At 47.4% G+C, this 15,500-nt stretch overlaps 1 protein-coding gene and 1 long non-coding RNA gene across 6 annotated transcripts in view; one reads left to right on the forward strand and one right to left on the reverse strand.

Annotated features, from left to right (window-relative positions):
- Positions 1-82: 82 nt before the first annotated feature.
- Positions 83-12,624, reverse strand: LOC118885840. Its single transcript, XR_005017560.1, has 3 exons — positions 11,620-12,624; positions 6,235-6,334; positions 83-156 (listed from the first exon to the last, which is right to left on the reverse strand). It is a non-coding gene; the product is annotated as an uncharacterized LOC118885840 (long non-coding RNA).
- The window catches only part of CTCF (CCCTC-binding factor), a 49,496-nt gene continuing 44,844 nt past the window's right edge, over positions 10,849-15,500 (forward strand). For 3 of the 5 annotated variants that reach the window (XM_036834973.1, XM_036834972.1, XM_036834976.1), the window contains exon 1: positions 10,850-11,036. The gene's annotated coding sequence lies outside the window, so the exon portion shown is untranslated. Of the gene's footprint in view, positions 11,037-11,515; positions 11,537-15,500 lie in introns of those variants that run through there. The other 2 variants (XM_036834975.1, XM_036834974.1) reach the window with 2 other exon arrangements.

Consider the following 15,500-nt stretch of genomic DNA (forward strand, 5'->3'; position numbering starts at 1 on the left):
CACTGCAAAAAAAGGGACCAGGCTGAGGTAGTCCAGAATACAATTTATTGTGTTGGTGGTCCTTGGAGGCTCCCCCGACTCCCCTCTTTTCCTTTTGCCCTCTTCTAACCTTACCTTTCCTCCAGTCTCCCGCTCTTCTTCCTCATGTATTCAAAGCTGCAGAGAACCAAAAAAAAGAAGAAAAAAAAAAAAAAAAGGCATGTTGGTAAATGCAAAGAAGCAGATGGGTTGGCACGTGGGAAGAGAACTGCTTCTTTGTCTCACCTACAGAGCGGGGGTGACTTCCTTGTGTGCTCCTGCCTGGTGTGTGGGTACAATCTGCTGAACCCTAGGCATATGACATGCTCCCCCCAACCCCAAACAGCCCTGGAGTGCCCTATTTAGGCCATCCATCATCCATGGACAGAAGGCTCTTGGCTTGGCTGCCAGACCTGGCTCTTCTGGGCCTACGTAATACCGAAGGGTGAGCTTGGGAAGGACTCCCGGGCCTATACAAACAGCTCAGGAAGAACATCTATCATTTGGAAAAGAAGACTGTCATTGACCTGCGAGAAGGGGCCTCTTGTTTCAGAAGGCTGCAGTGGGGTGTGCAATGGGGTCACAGTTTAAGTTTAATGTCAATGGTCACGTCTCACTTATCTCTGAAGACACCCAGGGCATATGGATCTTCAATAAGTACTGACTTGGAGCAGCTGAATAAGCAGATGAATTGCCATGCTAACACCAACGTTTCTAGCTATTTCCTCTGAATCTCCTTACAACTTTCTCCTCCACCTCCTCCTCAGGCATCCTCTTATAAACATCACTCCACAGGATTCCATTCTAGGCCCTTTTCTCCTCTCTTTTGAAACGCACTCCCTGAACCACCTCATCCATTTCTCTGGCTTCCATCTATATGCTGAGGCTGTATGCCAGTGATTCACACGGCTCTCTCACCTCCCGACCCCCATATCCAACTGCTGACTGGACACCTTTTGAACAGCATTCTCAAAATCAAACTTATCTCAAAACCTGTTTCTCCTCCAGAACTTCTGGAGAAAGTACTCAGGTACTCAAGCCACACAACTGGGCCTCACCCTTGACTCTTTCCCTGTCCCCTCTTCCAGCCATCAGAATCTTCTCAATTAAATGCCCTAAATATTTCTAAATTCTGTCTGCTTCTCTTTATCCCCATTGGCACCACTCAGTTTCAGGACATGTTGACCTCTCTCCTAAACACTAAAACTGCCCCCTCACAGGCTCCCTGCCTCTGATCTTGCCCTTCTTCCATCCATTCTCCATGGTGCAAAGTGATTTCTAAAAACATAAACCCACCACTACAGTTTCTCTTTCTCTTAGGGAAAATTCCAGCCCCCTCAACCTGGCTCACGAAGGCTTTTAAGTGTGTTCCTCTCTCCAGCCTCACTTCTGGGGCCTCAGTCTGCACTGGACCTCACCAAACCACCTGCAGGGCTTGCTTGCCCCTCTGTGGTACACTCTTCCCACTCCTCATCTTACCTTGCTAATGCCTGGTTACCTGATAGGCTTCAACCTAGACATCACAAATTTCTTCATGAAGCTTCCCTTCCACTGGGCTCCTGTCACAGAAGCATGCATTTCCCCTAGTACAGTACTAGGGGAATCACACCCCATTGCAATCGCTCATTTACTTTGTACCCTCCAATATATACATCCACAAGTATTTTCTGACTAGTCTACTAGGTAACAGGTACCACCCAAGTCTGCAAAAGATGATTGGTGCCTTGCTTGTAGAGCTCGGTCCAAGTGTTTTGTTTTGTTTTTAAACAGCTTTATTGAGATTTAGTCCATGTACCATGCAATTCACCCATTTAAAATGTACAATTCAGTAGTGGCTTTTAGTGTATTTACAGAGTTGTACAATCATCACAATCAATTTTAGAGATTTCATCAACCCCAAAAGAAACTCGGCACTCCTTAGGTATCATCCCTGGGAACTCTACATCCCCTTCCCTTTCCCGGCCCCCAGCCCCCGAGGCAACCACTAATCTACTATAACCACAGATCCTATAGATTTGCCTATTCTGACATTTCTTTTTTTTTTTTTTTGGCCGCACCACGCAGCATGTGGGATCTTAGTTCCCCGACCAGGGATCGAACCCGCACCCCCTGCAGTGGAAGCGTGGACTCTTAACCACTGGACCGCTAGGGAAGTCCCTGGATGTTTCTTATAAATGAAATCAGGTTAGGTCTTTCCAACTTACCCAATTGTAAGATTCACCTGAGAACTTCCATGGAGATTCAAATTCAGAGACCAGGGAATCTGTATTTTAAACACGTGCTCCAGGCAGTTCTCTATTTGATCAGGCTGCATCTGCCTTTACTGTCTCCAGCAAAAGTGGGTCAAGAAATAGCTTTTGATGAATACCGCTAAAACTTAACACGATCTGAAAACATTTTGAACATGAAAGGACAGTGTATGTTTAATGCAGAAAAAGCCTGGATACTCAGAATACCCCCCAGAGTCCCCCATGAAACATAGCTCTTTAGAACGCACTTTTACTGGGACTTCCCTGGTAGCGCAGTGGTTAAGAATCCGCCTGCCAATGCAGGGGACACGGTTAGAGCCCTTGTCCAGGAAGATCCCACATGCTGTGGAGCAACTAAGCCCGTGCGCCATAACTACTGAGCCTGTGCTCTAGAGTCCGCGTGACACAACTACTGAAGCCCGCGCGCCTAGAGCCCGTGCTCCGCAGCAAGAGAAGCCACCGCAATGAGAAGCCCGCGCACCGCAACAGAGAGTAGCCCCGCTCGCTGCAACTAGAGAAAGCCCGTGTGCAGCAACGAAGACCCAATGCAGCCAAAATATAAATTAATTAATTAATTATTTTAAAAATGCACTTTTACCACGGGGATCTCAAATAAGGAATGGAATGGAAGCCTGAGCAGGGGACAATATAGGGAGGGAGAACTGAGATCAGACCAGTGGAGGCGGCAAGCAAGTTGCATCCACAGGGGCCAGAGGGGGCAGTTAGAAAGGGGCTTGTGGAGTGGCTAAGGAGTTTGGGATTTACCCCCAGGACACTGGGGAGTCATCCATGGGCTTGAAGCAGGGGAATTTTGTGATCACATCTGTGCTTTGGAAAGGTCGCTTTGGCAGTTGTGTGGAGGGAGGAAGCGGGGAGCAGTGAGGAGTCTGCTACTGTGGTCAAAGTGACGGTGCCCGAGCCAGGATGGAGGCAGTGGACACAGAGAGGAGGTTAGAGTGAAGAGATGTTCTGAAGGTAGAATGGACAGGATTTGGAGATTGATGGGATGTGGGAGATGAGAAAATGAAGCTCAGGTTTCTGGCCTGTGTGGTGGATGGGTTGTGGCATCTTTCACTGAAAAGGGGGAGCCCTAGAGAAGCAAACTGGGAGGAGAGTGACAAGGCTCATAAGGGTGGCCTGGGAGCCATCCAGGAGGAAGTGTCCAGAAAGAAGCTAGATACGTAGATCTGGGCAAGAAAAGAAGGGTGTAGGCAAGAGGCAGAACTTTGAGAGTCCTCCTTGCTTTACTGATATCCAGTGACCAATCTGTTCCTCCCACACATGCAGCCCATGCCTTTTACTTGCTTCTCCATCCTTGACTTTTACCTACTAATGCTCGAGGTTTAGTGTCTCCAGACTAATATAAGACAAAACATAAGGCCCTTGAGGGCTAGGGACATCATCTCTCTCCAGTATTACCCTAGCCTTGAGCATAGACCTGGGCATTGAGCAGTTATTCAGGTTACAGATTAATAAGTCATGATTCCAAATACCTCTGCTATCTGCTTTCCAAGTGGCTGGAATTTCTCCCATTAAAGCCCTTCCTGGGACTTCCCAGGCAGTCCAATGGTTAAGACTCCGCGCTGCCAATGCAGGGGGCACAGGTTCAATCCTTTGTCAGAGAACTAAGATCCTACATGCTGCATGGTGCGCACCCCCAAAATAAAATAAATAATAAAATAAAATAAAATAATGTTTTAAAAAAAACCTCTTCCTTTGGGTTAAGGCAATAGTGTCCAACTTGCATTAGAGGGCAGACACCTTTTTACCCTTAAACAAATCACATAAAATTCGGAGAAGGGGGAGAAAATGAGGGAGCAGAGAGGCCCAGAGCCTGCCTGATAGACCTCCCTTCCTCTTCCCCCTCCCAAGCAGCCCCTGAGCTAAAGCATCATGTCCAGAGGATCCCTATAAAAATGGAAATGCTACCTAACAGTGAGAAGCCCTGAGCAGCCAGTGAAAGAACAGGAAGAGAGAGGGTGGGGCTGGAAGATCTGAGTACTCATTCTGGTTTTGCCAAGTTACTGGACGACTCTGAGCAAGTCACTTCATTTCTAGAGCTTAGGACAAAACTGTGGCTGGCTCTTCAAAAAGAACTGTGAACATCAGTTGAAAGGGCAGGCATGAAGGTGTTTTGCAAAGTGAAAAGTGTAAAGATTAGACGGAATATTTAAGGGTGATCAATGCATACCTGAAAAATGCAGGTAAGAGCACAGAGAACAAAAGTGACCTACTTCTCAAATGTGAGATGTAGGCCCAGGCAAAGTCCTTCTTTAGACTTTAGAGAGCAGTAGTTTGAGCTGAGAGGTAAAAAATAAACAGGGTTTTTACAGGGGTCTGAAGAAAGCAGACATCAATAAGGAAAAAAATTCCTGTGGTCTGGGTAGGAGATGACGTAGAAGGGCAGGTCTTTAAATTTAGGAGAAAGTGGTTGGCCTTGGCAGCTGACATTGAAAGCTTTCCAAACATAAGGTTTAGTATCACTACACCCTAGTTCAAAAGTATGGGATGACTTGCTGTCCCCCCAACACTCTTCTACCCTTTTATGTCCTTAATTATGGCTCTTCACCTTACACACCTTTGCCTTGTTAATGCCTTCTGATCCTTTAACACCCAGTTGAAATGAGATACTCCTGGGGAATGATTTGCTCCTTTATCTATGAGTTCATTTCTTCTCATTATAACAATTAATGCATTAATTGTTTTTTGGTTTTATTTTCTAAATTTTGAGTTTAAGGGCAGGAAACACATCTTGGGTCATCTTTGTATCCCCAGTGCCTAGAAAGGGAGCTGAACACAGCTGGTACTCAATAAATCTTTGCTGAATTGGAATATATCTCACACATGTCCTCAACAGACACAGAGAAATGGGAGTGTTCAGGTGTAGCTTTAGGTCTTACCCCCAAAGTGGGCAGGAAGAGTCTTGCCCATTGTTACTTAGAAAATCAGCACATCTCTCTTCCATTTGTTGATTCTCTTGCTTAATGAGTTCCAAAAAACACATAAATGATCAAGATTATTGCAAGCTTTACCTGGGGGCAATAGTGGGAGCTAAGGAAGATGTTGGAAATAGAATTGTTCTCCTGAGAATTACAGCACAAAGTACACTTTTCTTAGAAAGAATGGCTTCCAGGCCAAGGAACGCTTAGTCAGTAAGTAATTCTATTAATTAATCTAGAAAGACCATGTCCATCAGAAGGTAGATTTGGGAGTGAGGGTAGGTTACTAAGAAGCATAAAAATAAAAGAAATAATAATGATCGTTTACATTTATTATATGATTACTGGTGCCTAGAACTATGCCTAAAGTTTTACTTGCATTTTCTCATTCAGTCCTTAGTAAAGTACAATTATCATCCCATCTTATGGAGAAGAAACCTGCAGTTGAGTTGTTACTAATTCACCCAAGATCACACAGCTAATAAGGAGCCAAGACAATATTCAAATGCCAGACAATCTGACTCCAGCATCAGAGAGGATGATATTAAACACTTAAGTTATATAAATTACATCTCAACCTAATGAACTGCTTACCAAATCTTTCTAGTAATATGGCTTCCCAGGAGGCTCTCCTATAGGGACAGAATATGCCTTTTGCCAGCATGTGAGCACCAGTCCACTTCCCAGTTAGTCACTTGGCTTATCCATCAAGCTCCTGTGCACCTGATGAGTCCCTAAGGAAGGAATCCACTCTCGAGGCTGAGGGCCAGATCCTAGAACGTGGTGACTTCACCAATGCTATGTGGTAAGCTGACAGCCTTCTGCTGATAATGCCCTGAACTCCTGTGAACTACAAACCTGAGACAGTCCATGGGAAGAACACTTCCTTAAATCACTTGGTGCTTTTAAGTCACCACAGTTCTCGTTGGTGACGCAGTCTGGGATAGTACTGCAGGGAACAAACCTGTCCTTATTTTTATCATCCCAACTGTTCCACAGGCTTTCATCATATTACTTTTCCTTCTCACCTTGTTTCTGTCCAGCATGAAACAGCCTATCCTGTTGGTTTGGCTTTCCGTTTCTTGGTCTTTGGGGCCAATTTCATGAAGTAGAACACATCACCATTTCCTGCAAGAAGAAAACATTTCCTTTTATTCCTTCCTAGTGATCCTCAGCATTTTCTCAGCCATGTAAGAGAAGCATATGGGAATCTTTATCTTCAGAGAGCCCGCTCCAAGGCCACTTGGACCCCATTCCTGGCTTCTAACTGATGCCTCAGAGGTCATATAGTTGTAATTATAGTTGATATAATATAAATATAGTAGTTGTCTTAGTCCATTCAGGCTGCTATAACAAAATACCACTGACTAGGTGGCTTATAAACAGCAGATGTTTACTGTTCACAGTTCTGGAGGCTGGAAAATCTGAGGTCAAGGCACCAACATGGTCATATTCTGGTGAAGGCCCTTTTCCTGGTTCATAGCTGTGCCTTCTTGCCATGTCCTTACATGGTGGAAGGGGCTAGGAGCTCTATGAAACTTCTTTTATAAGGCACTAGCCCCATTTATGAGGGTTCCGCCCTCAGGACTTAAGCACCTCCCAAAGGCCCCACTTACTAATACCATCACATCTAGCATTAGGATTTCAACATATGAATTTTGGGGAGGACACAAATATTCAGACCTTAGCAGTTGTAAATATAATTGTAAATACAATTGAGGGTTTTTGCCATCTAAATACATTGCCTTGGACTTCCTTGGTGGTCCAGTGGGTAAGACTCTGTGCTCCCAATGCACGGGACCCGGATTCCATCCCTGGTTGGGGAACTAGATCCTGTATGCATGCCACAACTAAGAGTCCGCATGCCACAACTAAAAAAGATCCTGCATGCCGCAACTAAGACTGGGAGCAGCCAAACTAAATAAATCAATAAATAAATACATTGCCTTATATTTATCCACGTGAATGCTTTAGAGGTGTGGAGAAAAGGGAACCCTCTTGCACTGTTCATGGGAATGTAAATTGATACAGCCACTATGGAGAACAGTATGGAGTTTCCTTAAAGAACTAAAAATAGAATTACCATATGACCCAGCAATCCCACTACTGGGCATATACCCAGAGAAAACCATAATTCAAAAAGACACATGCACCCCAATGTTCATTGCAGCACTATTTACAATAGCCAGGTCATGGAAGCAACCTAAATGCCCATCGACAGATGAATGGATAAAGAAGATGTGGTACATATATACAATGGAATATTACTCAGCCATAAAAAGGAACGAAATTGGGTCATTTGTAGAGACGTGGATGGATCTAGAGACTGTCACACAGAGTGAAGTAAGTCAGAAAGAGAAAACAAATATCGTATATTAACGTATATATGTGGAACCTAGAAAATGGTACAGATGAACCAGTTCGCCGAGCAGAAATGGAGACACAGAAGTAGAGAAAAAACATATGGACACCAAGGGGGGAAAGCGGGTGGGGAGGGAGGTTGTGGGGTGATGAATTGGGAGATTGGGATTGACATGTATACACTGATGTGGATAAAATGGATGACTAATAAGAAAAAAAATAAATAAAAAATAAACAAAAAAAGAAGACATTCTTTTTTTTAAAAATAAATTTATGTATTTATTTATTTTTATTTTTGGCTGTGTTGGGCCTTTGTTGCTGCACGCGGGCTTCCTCTAGTTGTCACGAGCGGGGGCTACTCTTCATTGCGGTGCGTGGGCTTCTCATTGCGGTGGCTTCTCTTTGTTGCGGAGCACGGGCTCTAGGTGTGCCGGCTTCAGTAGTTGTGGCTCGCGGGCTCTAGAGCGCAGGCTGAGTAGTTGTGGCGCACGAGCTTAGCTGCTCCGCGGCATGTAGGATCTTCCCGGACCAAGGCTTAAACCCATGTCCCTGCATTGGCAGGCAGATTCTTAACCACTGCGCCACCAGGGAAGTCCTAGAAGACACTCTTGAAGCTTAAAGATAAGATGGTTTGAGGCAAGGTCTTAGAGAAAGCGAATTAGTCAGATTATTAAAGATACCAGAAAGAAAAGAAGCTAAGCATTAAAGTGTAAGTCAGCTTTGTTTCCAGTACATAGTTCCTAAGTATACCAGGAGCTGTTTGGAGTGGAGGGCTGAAAAAAATGCAAAATGCAAATATTCCAGAGGTGTCTGGTAATTTTTCTCTAAGTTTGCCTTTTCTTTATGCTTGAGTCCTCAGGTGTACATAAGAGACTACTGGAATAACTTGGTTTCTAGAAAAAGGGGTCACATGTAAATTTTCCAGATACTTCACACATTTCTAGAATAGTAAATAATCACATAAGGCAAGTACCTATTACTAGAAATCAGAAAACTAGGGTGTTGGTGCTGAGAAACCAAATTATCCCTTTTCTTCATGTCTGTACCCAAGCAGTTGAATGTTGCTTAGAGAAAAACCGCATACTGGGCCAACTGGTTTAAGTTTAAACTCATGATTACAAACTTCAAATGGGTACCCGATACCACCAAGGCAGTCCCACTAGGAAAACTGCAAGCTTGCTTTCTCTCTCCCCTGCATTTGCACCCATCTTCACCCTTGTTACCCTAATTTCCACAGTGGAAGCATCCTGTTCCTATCCAAGGTCAATCCTCCCAGTTTCCTTATAGCCTCCCATGAATTTCACCCTGATTTAAGTCAAGCAAGGGAATTCCCTGGCAGTCCAGTGGTTAAGCGCTTTCACTCCTGTGGGCCTGGGTTCGATCCCTGGTCAGGGAACTAAGATCCTGCAAGCCCTGTGGCGCAGCAAAAAAAAAAAAAAGTCAAGCAAGGCTTCGCTCTCCTGTATCACTCCCAATGACAAATAAACATGCTCTAGAACCCTTTCATATTTTAAAACATGCTCTAGAATTCTTTCACCCTCCCTTAACTCCATATCCTTCCACATTTATCCCTGAATTTCTTTGCTCCCTTCGCAGCTAAGCTTCTCTCATGTTGCCTATGTGTGCTGTCTCTATTTCCTCACTTTCCTGTTCACTCTTCAACCCATTCTAGTCAGGTCCACACCTCTGATTTACCAACATGAATCAAGCCAAAGTCACCAATGATAATCTCATCTTCCAAGGTGACCAATTCAATATAGCCATGTTTCTGGCCCAAGTTTACCTCTCAGCAGCACTAAACACAGTTGACCATTCCCCTCCTACCTGAACCCTTCGCTGCCCTTGGATTCCAAATTCAACACTCTGTGGATTTCCTTCTGTCTTCCTGGCTGTTCCTTCTCAGTCTCCTTCTCCATTACCCTATCTCTAAATGCTGGAGTGCCTAGGATTTGGCCTTGGAACTTCTCTTCACTCTTTCCTCCAAGTCAGAGGTCTTATCAACTGACAGCCCCCACGTGCGGCTTAATCAGCTCATGCAGTTTTAAAACATCTGACTTAGTTGCCAACACCTGGAGATGTTACACAACCCCCCCCCCCCAGATTTCCTTTAAAAAGAAAAAAACAAAATATCTGTCAACATTGGGCTAACATTCTCATAATGGAACAATCAGCTCAATGGAGCAGAAGCTGCCCACTTGATGGGTCAGTTTGTTCTCCGTGATCTAAGGTAAGGGAGTTGAGAATACAGTCCTGAGTTAGATTCCCATAAGTATCAAAGACTGTCCTCCCTGAGCCACCAGAACATCTTCCAGTCAGTCTTCAGGGAATTTTACTGCTGGTTGGGTAGAGTCCGCAGGTGCATCTCAGGGAGGGGGAGGGGCGACCGCACTGTGAGGGGCTGAAGGACCCCGCCCACAGAGAGCTTAACAGCTCTCGGGCAAAAACAAGAAATGTAGGTTTTAAAATACACAATTACGCCGCTCCAAATACATAAAGTCCTTTCGGCAAAAGACTGCTATGATCGTGTAAAAGCATCAAGTCTGGCCTTCTTCTGGCCTCTCCGGGCTGAGATGGCCTGGGCACACCAGAAAGCCCTCGCCCTCTTCTCTCACACCCGGTATTAGGAGGCCCTCTTGTAGGGCGGAGAGATCCCCCAAAACCGCTGGGCAAGGACAGCCCTGCTCGCCGTGGCTCGCAGGCGCTGGAATGTTTCTGAGCAGCCGGGAGTGAGAAGGGACCCGCCCGGCCTTACCCGGTGGCGGGCTGCGGTGCGGCGCTCGGAGGGCGGGTCCGGCCCTGGTAGGGCGGAGACTGGGGCGGGGCCCCAGGCGGGGCCCCACCCAAGAACCGCCTCAGCCCCACCGCCTAGACCCGCGCGCGCTTCCTCCAAACACCCTCCCCCCCACCCCCTCCCTTACGGATTCAGAGCGGGTGACTGCAGCTAAGGAACCAGGTCAACCGGGCCGGGATCCTGGACCGCCCAGAGGCGACTGCCTCCGCCCAGGAAGCCCCACCCAGCGGGAGCCCGGACGTCGGGCTCCCTAAGAACCCACGCGCGACCGGTCGAGGGCGCGTGCGGCGTGACGCGACCCGCAGCGCGTCCCGTGACGCCATCGCGCCCGCTTTTGAAAGTTGGCGCCCGGGGCCGCCTCCCATGCTGCCCTGCGCCAACCCCTCCCCTCACCTTTCCTCCCCCGCCCTCCACTCGTCGCCCGACCGGCCCCCCCACCCGTCCCTTCCCTTATCAGCACCCGCGGCCCCGGCAGCGCCGACGCAGGCGCACTGCACCGCGCCGCCGCCATTTTGTGTCCGAGTCTGTGGAGCGATTAAACCGTGCGCGGAGCTGCTTCTTTGGCGGCAGCGGCGGCGGCGGTAGCCGGTGCGGGTGCGTGGAGCTGCCTGGGGACGCCGGGTGGCCGGAGCGGTGGAGCGGCGGCGGAGCGAGCGCTGCGGGGGGTGTGGCGCGGAGGTAAGGGGGCCCCGGGTGGAGGAGGTTTCGCGGGCCGCCTCTAGGTGTCACGATGGGGCCGCTCCGGTCGGCGCTGGCTGTAGCCCGGCGCCAGCGCCGCCGCCGGGGGGTGTTTGTCTCCCTCTACCGTCCCTGCTGCGGCGCGGCCGCCGCCATTGCCCGTCGCCGCCGCGGCCCGGCCGCCCCCCCCCACCGCGCCCGGCCTCCCGCCCGCCCGCTCGCCCGCCCGCCCGCTCGCTCGCTAGGCCTCCCTCCTACGGCGCGCTAGGCCTCCGGCGGTGGCAGCGACAGAGGCCCGCGCACTGGCGACTCCATTTTCCTTCCTTTGTCTCTGCCCTCGAGGCCGGCTCTTGGCCCGACCGATCACCCGGCCGCGGCCCGCCCTCTGCCCTCCGCCCCTCCCGCCATGGGTGGCCTCAGCCGAGAGGCGATCTCCGCTCCCCGGCTTCCGCGCCCGCCTCGCTCAAGTGTCGACACCCAGCCACCGCGCGCGCAGCCAGGTCTCCATGCAGTATGGGTGTCGGGCCCTTGCCGACGCCTCTCGGGCTGCCCATCCTCCAGCCTGCCCAGTCCCGGAACCTACCCTGCGGCCTTGCGAGCGTCCCCCGCCGCCCGGCTGCTCCGCGGTCGCTCCCAGTCCGCGCGTCGCCGCCGCTGGTGTCCGTCTCCACCGAGTGGCGCAGGCGGCGCTGCTGCGGCTGCGAGTAGAGGGACCCCAGAGCTGCCGAGAGCTCCCTCTGCAAGGCTGGCTGAGCTGCTCGCGCCTCGACGCCGCCTGAGCGGGCGGGGGGACGCGCGCTCGCCGCCCCCGCCGGGCCCCGCTGCGCCCCCAAACTAGCGCCCGGGCTCCTCGCCCGATCCGACCGGTGCGGCCCCCCCACGGTGGGCGGAAAGGACACGAGTTCCACAAGTTTTTCTCGAGCCAGGGTCGGATTCCCCTTGCAGTGATAGGAGCCTGACTTTGTGCGCTAAGAGATCTCAAAGGGATCAAAACTTAATTTCATTCTGATCTCAAGTGACGTGACAAATTCCTGAATTCGGGATTATGGGCTGGCTAAATTGGTTCAGGCAACTCTTGAGTTTCCGTCTCGCTTTAAAACGTCCTGACGTTAACTTACTACAGTACCTGATGCTTTTAGGGCTAGGCGAAGGCAGTTTTGCCCCGGGATTGTGCAACCCGATCTAAAGCGCCAGTAGGGCAGAATGAATTTATTCTTGACTCCACTGGTAATTTGCCCATATGCTGAAATATGAGGGATGATGTTGTAATTGAATCCTGGGTCACTAGTTGCAGTTGGTTTATAAATATCTAGGCGTAATGTAACCACTTTTTAGTAGCTGACTTCCTGCAGCCCTGAGTTCAGCAATAAGTAAACATTCGCATATGTAGCGTCTTCCTGCTTTCTTTGAGTTTAGATCAAATAGGAAAGTTAAAATTCCAGGTCCCCTTTAGGTGGCAAAAGAAGTTAAACAGGGAATGTATGTTGAATTTATTCTGTCCGTAAGTTATCTTGCATCATTAAAAAGCTTCCTGTCGAATTGCCAGTTTTTTCTTTTCCCTCAAATATTCTAGTACCTTAATACAATATCGTGCAGCACTTGATGTATCAACTGGGGTTGCTTTGGAGAGAGGAAAGTCTTGATTAAATAACGGGGCGGGGAGGGGGAGTGGGGAGGCTATGTTAAGTTTATGAGGAAATTAAAACAGCCTGGTGCTAAGCAAAATTGACCGGTCTACTGTGTGTAATCTCAATCTGTAGAATTCTGCAGCAAATGCCTCCATAGGGGAGTGTTTTCAACATTACTTTTTTGAACCCTACAGAAATGTTCTTTCTCCCTCTCCTCCATAATAAAGTTGCCCTAAGTAACTAAATGCAGTAGTGTTGATGGAGTGTCAGGCTTGAGAATAGAACCACGCTTAATTGTCTAATATATTGGTCCGTTTGTGTAATTTTTGGCATTCTTGTAATTTTCAGTTTTACTTTCCTTTTGAAATTGTGGATGGCAGGTGGCATGTTTTGCTTATTAAAGTAAGGTCCACACGGGTTAAAATCCAGCGGGTCTGTAGTTGAGTCAGGAGGAAAGCTTGTTTTCCCGGTAGCACTGTGCTCCATAGACCATGTTTTGCTTCTTGATTTCAATTGTGCCATGTACAGCCATCAGCTTCTTGGTCTTACACATCGTTTATGTCTTTTTTTTTTTAAATACTCTTTATGTATGTATGTATGTGTATATGTATGGCTGTGTTGGGTCTTCCTTGCTGTGCGTGGGCTTTCTCTAGTTGTCGTGGCCGAGGGCTACTCTTCGTTGTGGTGCGCAGGCTTCTCATTGTGGTGGCTTCTCTTGTTGCGGAGCACAGGTTCTAGGTGTGTGGGCTCAGTAGTTGTGACACATGGGCTTAGTTGCTCCATGGCATGTGGGATCTTTCTGGACCAGAGCTCGAACCCGTGTCCCCTGCATTGGCAGGTGGACTCCTAACCACCGCGCCACCAGGGAAGTCCCGTTTATGTCGTTTTAATGGTATAGATCTTGTCCACGGAGTTGCTGTTCTTTAAGATTTCCTGTATGCCGGGATTCATACTTTGTTTGTTTGTTTTGGCTGCGCCGTGCACCATGCGGGATCTTAGTTTCCTGACCAGAGATAGAACCCAGAGATCTAACCTGTGCCCCCTGCATTGGGAGTGCAGAGTCTTTTTTTTTTTTTTCTAAGAGTCTTAACCACTGGACCACCAGGGAAGTCCCCTTTGTTTTTATTGGAAAACTAAGTTTACAGAGAGAATAAATTGAGGACATAAGGTTACCCAAGGAAACTTAAATCACTAGTGAGGAAGATTACAACAGGAATGTTTACCTACCTAGGAAAATATTGCTTATTTAAGAGTAGCTGGTAAACATAGGGAAATACTGCTTATTTAAGAGTAGCTGTAGGGCTTCCCTGGTGGCGCAGTGGTTGAGAGTCTGCCTGCCAATGCGGGGGACACGGGTTCGAGCCCTGGTCTGGGAAGATCCCACATGCCGTGGAGCAACTGGGCCCGTGAGCCACAACTACTGAGCCTGTGTGTCTGGAGCTTGTGCTCCGCAACAAGAGAAGCCGTGATAGTGAGAGGCCCGCGCACCGCGATGAAGAGTGGCCCCCACTTGCCACAACTAGAGAAAGCCCACGCACAGAAACGAAGACCCAACACAGCCAAAAATAAATAAATAAATACATACATAATTAAAAAAAAAAAGAGTAGCTGTAAAAGTTATCTTTAGGGATCCATTCAACCAACTTAAAATTTAGGAGCTATAAAAGTTATCCTTAATATGCATTCAAATTCTAAGAGCTTTAGGATTTTGCTTTAAAGGACATAGAAAAAATGAGGGCACCCACCAAGGACTTCTCTGAGTGGCTTGGGGAGTTCCTTGGGAGTGGCAGAAGCCACCTGTGGCTGACTAGGGCCCTGAGGCAGAGCCTTGCAGAGTGGTGCCTGCTGGCAGAATGTTCCTCTAGAGGCTGGTTTTTTGCTTCAGGGATGCTACTGGCATCAAATTCACTCTACGTTAACTACTTTATAGGCTCTATTTCATTTTTTTAGACCAGAAACCTAGTTGACCATTTGTCTAACTTATTTACCTATCTTGATTTCAGATGACTAGAGGCTTTTTTGCCAAAAATTAGGTCCCTCTTCAAACAAGTAGGATTTGTCATAACTTAATGCTTTGAGAAAGAGTGTACAGGTTTAGAAAGAACAATAATGGCAAGTAATGTATAACTTTGAAGACCATGGTTCACAATTAAATGTGTAGATTTGGTATACCATATTTGTTTTTTTTAAACATCCCCAGACTTTTTCTAGTTGTTGTCTTCAGATCTTCCCTGGCAGTACCTTTGTGCATTTTCTCAGTGTTTAGTATTTGAATGCAAAGATGTGGCATTGCATATAGACTGCTAACATATACCTCAAGAATAGTGATTTTTCCACACTTGATCTTATTTTTAGTCACCCATCAATTTTCAGGGGTGTAAAATTTCATTCCTTTTGACGCATATTAGTGACAATATATGGACTCCAATACAAAAATGTTTTGTGGACTAAATGCACTAATTCTCTTCTTAGGTTGTTATAAATTGCCTTTTCAACAGAGAAGACTTTTCTTTAGCTTCATCTGGTAAAGTATTATATCAGTTTAGTTTTGTGGGCTTTAGTTATGAGATGGGTTTCTTCTTAATTGTACCTCATATGCCAAATTCTTTGGAAATGCTTAAATTTAGCTCTTTCATTTCATTTGGGAGTTTCTCCCCCCCACCCCCCCACCATGGAGTTAAGTACCACTCTACCATTGCCTGAAGCTTGACAGTCCATTTATTTGTATTTTAGGGAGAGAATTGTCAAGTAACAGTATGACCTAACAGTATTTTATTATTTGTCTGAAAAGAGATATTTCATTGCTGTGCTTCTAGGATTTTCAAAGGTCAGTAGT

Source organism: Balaenoptera musculus, chromosome 19, assembly GCF_009873245.2.
Source record: "Balaenoptera musculus isolate JJ_BM4_2016_0621 chromosome 19, mBalMus1.pri.v3, whole genome shotgun sequence".
Taxonomy (NCBI): domain Eukaryota; kingdom Metazoa; phylum Chordata; class Mammalia; order Artiodactyla; family Balaenopteridae; genus Balaenoptera; species Balaenoptera musculus.